The following is a 6,329-nucleotide window of genomic DNA, read 5'->3' as shown; positions in this document are numbered from 1 at the left end:
ATATAGAATTTAGGCCAAAGGCCAAGCACTGGGAGCTATGAGGTCATTCAGCGCTGATACGGAAACTGACAGTAAAAGTCTGAAAGGTGTAACAGGAGGAAAACCTCAAAGCAGTTGCACTATGAATCAATTGTTAGGAGAGGGTTGAGGAAAGTAAGATGGAAAAAAATAAGAGAATATGAAAGGAGGTACAGTAAAAGGAACGAAATACCCCCTACGGGGCATGTTATCATATTTAAAGGACTGGGTGAGTATTTAAAGGAAATGAAAACGAATGAAATTACAGGGTATGTTTTTACAAATATATAAAAGAAATAGGAAAAAATATAATCGTAAACTGGGTTTGGGTTTTGCTTTCCTTCAGTTTGAGTTTGGAGGTCGGTTGGAGACAACTGGTCTTTCCCAAGGAGGAGTTGGTTAAAAAAATTCGAGTTTAGTTAATTAGTTTTTATGTGACCAGGAAATATCTGTTATGCCATTGCTGTAATGACCGTGTACGTGTCTGAATTACTGTATGGAAATTACATGATGTAAATTATATAATATATATATATATATATATATATATATATATATATATATATATATATATATATATATATATATATATATATATATATATGTTTTGGCGGTGACCTTGACCCTATCCCCTGACCCTGGGGCGGTGGGAGGTCAAGGCCCTCTCTCCTTCCACCTGGATGTTTAGCGTAGGCGTGTTTGTTGTTATATACACAGCTTCTGTTACTGTCATATATATATGAGTAATATATATATATACATATACATATATATATAGGCTATATACATGTATATATACATATTTATAAATATATATATATAAATATATATATATATATTAAAAAGCCAGTTAAATAAATAGAGATATTACATCACACATCTTTCTCTCTCTCTCTCTCTCTCTCTCTCTCTACAAAACAGAAGGGATGGATACCACCCACCACCACGACTCCCTCCCTTCTCCCCCCCTTTAAAAAAGAGGCACTATAAATTCATGAAGATATAGAAAGAAAACAAAGGAGTCTAATTCCCCGCTTGACTGACATTCTGACTCAACTGAGATGACGCTTCCAACCTATTGGAGGCTGTAAGATGAAGAAGAATTGGATGATAAGATATTTGTTTATGGGCTTTTAATATATATGTGTATGTATGTGTTTCTTTCTATACATATCTGTGCATATATAAAGCATAAAATGTATATCTATTATATATACATAAATATGTATGTATGCATGCATAATTTATATAATGTATATAAATAAAAAACACACACATATATATATAATATAATTATTTGTATTCATAGTGTGTATATGTTATATAAAAAAAATATATATATATATATATATATATATATATATATATATATATATATATATATATATATATATATATATATATATATATATATATATGTATATTAGTACGAAAGGCCCTTCAATATCCCGGATAGTCCAATCTGCGCAAGGAAGAGATGAGTGGCGCAGTGTCTAGGTGAGTGGAATTCCAATATAACGTAATATAAATATATATTTAGGTACATATACAAAGCAATATCTCTTTTTCCCTCTTAATTCAGGGTGGCTCAAGGAGACAGCAGACAATCGTCACGGTCCCATTCATCATTTAATAGCAAAATCCATAATGGTCCGTATGTATGTTTGAATTCGACTCCGCTACACAATGCGTCACTCACCTCTTCGTTGCAGACTCTATATATGTATATTATATATATATATTATACATATACATATATATTTATATAATATATACATACACACACACATATATATATATACATATATATATATATATTTATTTATATTTCTGTGTAAATGTATAATACATAAACGACTATATATAGATAAATATATAAATACATATATATATATATATATATATATATATATATATATACACATATAATCAAACATTTTCTGTCCATAACAGTCCTTGCTTAACAATATCTCTTACAACTGCATTCCAAAAGAATTCTAACCACATACAAACTTTTTCATCCAAGATTCCCTCTAATGTAACTACAAGCCTAACGACTGCAAGACATCAACTTTTGCCCTAAATTTCTAAACCTTCATAAACTTATTTCAATTCCGAGACATCTAGATTTACAAGTGAGCGTAAAATTCTAAAACTCGGGTAACTGACACAAAAGGATGGGTCTTCACAAAGATGACAGGAAACTCTTATCTCGAATAACGTCAGGAGGCGTGATATTTTGCCAGCAATGCTCTTGTTGTTATATATATATATATAATTTTTACATATGATTAACTTTTTGTAGTAAGAAGTTCTCGCAGTTTCATGCGCGTGTGCACTTAGCAAGAAGATGTACTAAGGAATATGTAGATGTATGTATGTATGTGTGTATATATATATATACATATATATTTATATTTGTTTACGTGTATATATAAAATATATATATATAATACATTTATATACACATATACAATAATATATATATATATATAATTTATGTATGTATATTATATGTATATTTATTTATGTATGTATATTATATGTATATTTGTGTGTCGGAAGGCCCAGGTTCGAATCCTAACCGGGGTAATTATAACTTGCCATTTAGGTGTAAGTTATTCCCAAGGTATATACACACACATATACAGTATGTATGTATGTATGTATATAAATAAATAAAAACAGTGCAAAAAACTCACCTACCCTTCAACAATTCAATAAGACACTTGTAAAATCAAGGCTGTATGTTCACCAAATAATAATAATAATAATAATAATAATAATAATAATAATAATAAGAAGAAGAAGAAGAAGAAGAAGAAGAAGAAGAAGAAGAAGAAGAAGAAGAAGAAGAAGAAGAAGAAGAAGAAGAAGAAGAAGAAGAAGAAGAAGAAGAAGAAGAAGAAGGAGAGTTGAATTTTACGATACAGGATGTGATGTCAGTAACACAAGAGCAGTCAGGAATGGCGGCCGGAGTGCTAGAGGCTGAGTGAAAGTGCCTTGTACTTTAAATCTTCACTCAAGGTGCAGTATATTTACTGAATGTGTGCTGGTATAGGTGTATGTATACACACTTCTCTTCGGTTGTGAGTCATTCCAACGGTATAGTGAATTCCACAACTCCCTTCGGATTAATTACTGTAATGGTAGAGTGAATTTGATATGTGAAATAATTAAAAGATTTTTAAGTTAAATCGCACATCTAGCTGCAGTGTATTTACTGAAGCTGTGCTAGTGTAGGTGTACGTATGTATAAGCCTTTTGGGTGTAAGTTATCTCCAATGGTATAGTGAATTCTACAATTCCCTTCGGACGTAAGTTATTGTAATGGTAGAGTGAATTCGATATGAGAAATATTTAAAAGATTTTTAAGTTAAATCATATCTCAAGTTGCAATAAATTTACTGAATATGTGCTAGTGTAGGTGTATGTATATATAACCCACTTGGGTGTAAGTTGTTCAAATGGTATAGTGAACTCCATAATTCCCCAGGGTGAAAGTTACTCCAAAGGTATAGTGAACTCCACAATTCCCTCAGGGTGAAAGTTACTCCAAAGGTATAGTGAACTCTACAATTCCCTCAGGGTGAAAGTTATTCCAAAGGTATAGAGAACTCCACAACTCCCTCAGGGTGAAAGTTATTCCAAAGGTATAGAGAACTCCACAATTCCCTCAGGGTGAAAGTTATTCCAAAATAGAGAACTCCACAATTCCCTCAGGGTGAAAGTTATTCCAAAGGTATAGAGAACTCCACAATTCCCTCAGGGTGAAAGTTATTCCAAAGGTATAGAGAACTCCACAAGTGAAAGTTATTCCAAAGGTATAGAGAACCCACAATTCCCTCAGGGTGAAAGTTATTCCAAAGGTATAGAGAACTCCACAATTCCCTCAGGGTGAAAGTTATTCAAAGGTATAGAAAACTCCACAATTCCCTCAGGGTGAAAGTTATTCCAAAGGTATAGAGAACTCCACAATTCCCTCAGGGTGAAAGTTATTCCAAAGGTATAAGAGAACTCCACAATTCCCTCAGGGTGAAAGTTATTCCAAAGGTATAGAGAACTCCACAATTCCCTCAGGGTGAAAGTTATTCCAAAGGTATAGAGAACTCCACAATTCCCTCAGGGTGAAACCAAAGGTATAGAGAACTCTACAATTCCCTCAGGGTGAAAGTTATTCCAAAGGTATAGAAAACTCCACAATTCCCTCAGGGTGAAAGTTATTCCAAAGGTATAGAGAACTCCACAATTCCCTCAGGGTGAAAGTTATTCCAAAGGTATAGAGAACTCCACAATTCCCTCAGGGTGAAAGTTATTCCAAAGGTATAGAGAACTCCACAATTCCCTCAGGGTGAAAGTTATTCCAAAGGTATAGAGAACTCCACAATTCCCTCAGGGTGAAAGTTATTCCAAAGGTATAGAGAACTCCACAATTCCCTCAGGGTGAAAGTTATTCCAAAGGTATTGAGAACTCCACAATTCCCTCAGGGTGAAAGTTATTCCAAAGGTATAGAAAACTCCACAATTCCCTCAGGGTGAAAGTTATTCCAAAGGTATAGAGAACTCCACAATTCCCTCAGGGTGAAAGTTATTCCAAAGGTATAGAGAACTCCACAATTCCCTCAGGGTGAAAGTTATTCCAAAGGTATAGAGAACTCCACAATTCCCTCAGGGTGAAAGTTATTCCAAAGGTATAGTGAACTCCACAATTCACTTAGGGTGAAAGTTATCCCAATGGTACAGTGAACTCCACAATTCCCATAGGGTGAAAGTTATTCCAAAGGTATAGTGAACTCCATAATTCACTTATGGTAAAAGTTATTCCAATGGTATAGGGAACTCTATAATTCCCTTAGGGTGAAAGTTATTCCAAAGGTATAGTGAACTCCATAATTCCCTTAGAGTGAGTTATTGCAATGGTATAGTGAACTCCATTATTCACTTAGGGTGAAAATTATTCCAACGGTACGGTGAAATCCATAATTCCCTTAGTTTGAAAGTTATTCCAAAGGTATGGTGAACTCCATAATTCCCTTAGGGTGAACGTTATTTCAAAAGGATAGTGTACTATATAATTCCCTTAGGGTGAAAGTCACTTCAAAGGTATAGCTAACTCCATAATTCCCATAGGGTGAAAGTTATTCCAGTGGTACAGTGAACTCCATAATTCACTTAAGGTGTAAGTTATTTCAAAGGTATAGTGAACTCCATAATTCCCTCGGGCGAAGGTTACTCCAAAGGTATAGTGAACTCCATAATTCCCGTAGGGTGAGAGTTATTCCAAAGGTACAGTGGACTCCATCATTCACTTAGGGTGAAAGTTATTCCAAAGGCGATTTGTGGCTTAGTACATGAAAGCACACACACACATACACACAAAAGATTAAGTACAATATTGGTGAAAACTATCATATGCATAAATTCAACTGTTACAAATATATTACTGATCTATCACTGATTTCGAGTCTCAATAGAGTGCCTGAATTCGAAGGAAATATGTATATCAGTCAAAATTAATCTTAACCTTTTATGATAGCTGAGTGTACTGAATCACTGTCACCCATGTTCCAACCCAGCAAGTTATGGGATCGATTCCTTGTTAATGCAGAAGCATCTATTACGTATAAATCCCTAATGCTGTTATTCCCAAGGTGAATTCACTATTCGATTTTAATGGGTTATTTGTGAATTCATATTTGAAAGTATATATACAGTACATATAAGAACGATAAACACGCAAGCACGAGAGAGAGAGAGAGAGAGAGAGAGAGAGAGAGAGAGAGAGAGAGAGAGAGAGAGAGAGAGAGAGAGAGAGAGAGAGAGCATATTTACATCTCAGAATAGGGATTAAGTTGAAAAGAAGAGGATATTTGGAACTGCAGTTGTCAATAAAGTTTTGAAATTCACTAGAAATAAAAAAATGAACTGGCTGTGACACCATCGACTATTAAATAAAACATGAAAATTTACTAAACATTGTCTCTGTGGGGAGAGAAAGCACTGTTCCATTCCGAAAAATAAGTATAATTCACATGTATTGAAAAAATCATTTCCATGTCTTGAAGTTTTAGGTGGGCAAACTGTAATCATTGTGAAATAACCCAAAATGTTTGTATATCATCTTTATAGGAATTTCAGAATGGTTAGTGTTTTCAAACAGATGTTTCCTCTGTACTTTTGTATCTAGATATTTGTTTTTAATTTTTTTTTTTATTATTGACTTATAACTGGGGTTAACTGATATTCTGTTTTAACACCCCTGAACATTAGTGAATTAAAAATGTTTTAAGGTCTCTGAAGATTCGTGAACT

At 33.6% G+C, this 6,329-nt stretch overlaps 1 protein-coding gene across 1 annotated transcript in view; it reads left to right on the top strand.

Moving 5' to 3' along the window:
- The first annotated feature begins 2,971 nt into the window (after positions 1-2,971).
- LOC136852185 (integrin alpha-8-like) overlaps positions 2,972-6,329 on the top strand; it is a 25,116-nt gene continuing 21,758 nt past the window's right edge. Inside the window, exon 1 of the mRNA XM_067126630.1 lies at positions 2,972-3,123. The gene's annotated coding sequence lies outside the window, so the exon portion shown is untranslated. The remainder of the gene's footprint in view (positions 3,124-6,329) is intronic.

Source organism: Macrobrachium rosenbergii, chromosome 25 (genome assembly GCF_040412425.1).
Source record: "Macrobrachium rosenbergii isolate ZJJX-2024 chromosome 25, ASM4041242v1, whole genome shotgun sequence".
Classification (NCBI taxonomy): Eukaryota; Metazoa; Arthropoda; class Malacostraca; order Decapoda; family Palaemonidae; genus Macrobrachium; species Macrobrachium rosenbergii.
This window is presented reverse-complemented; position numbering and strand designations above follow the sequence as displayed.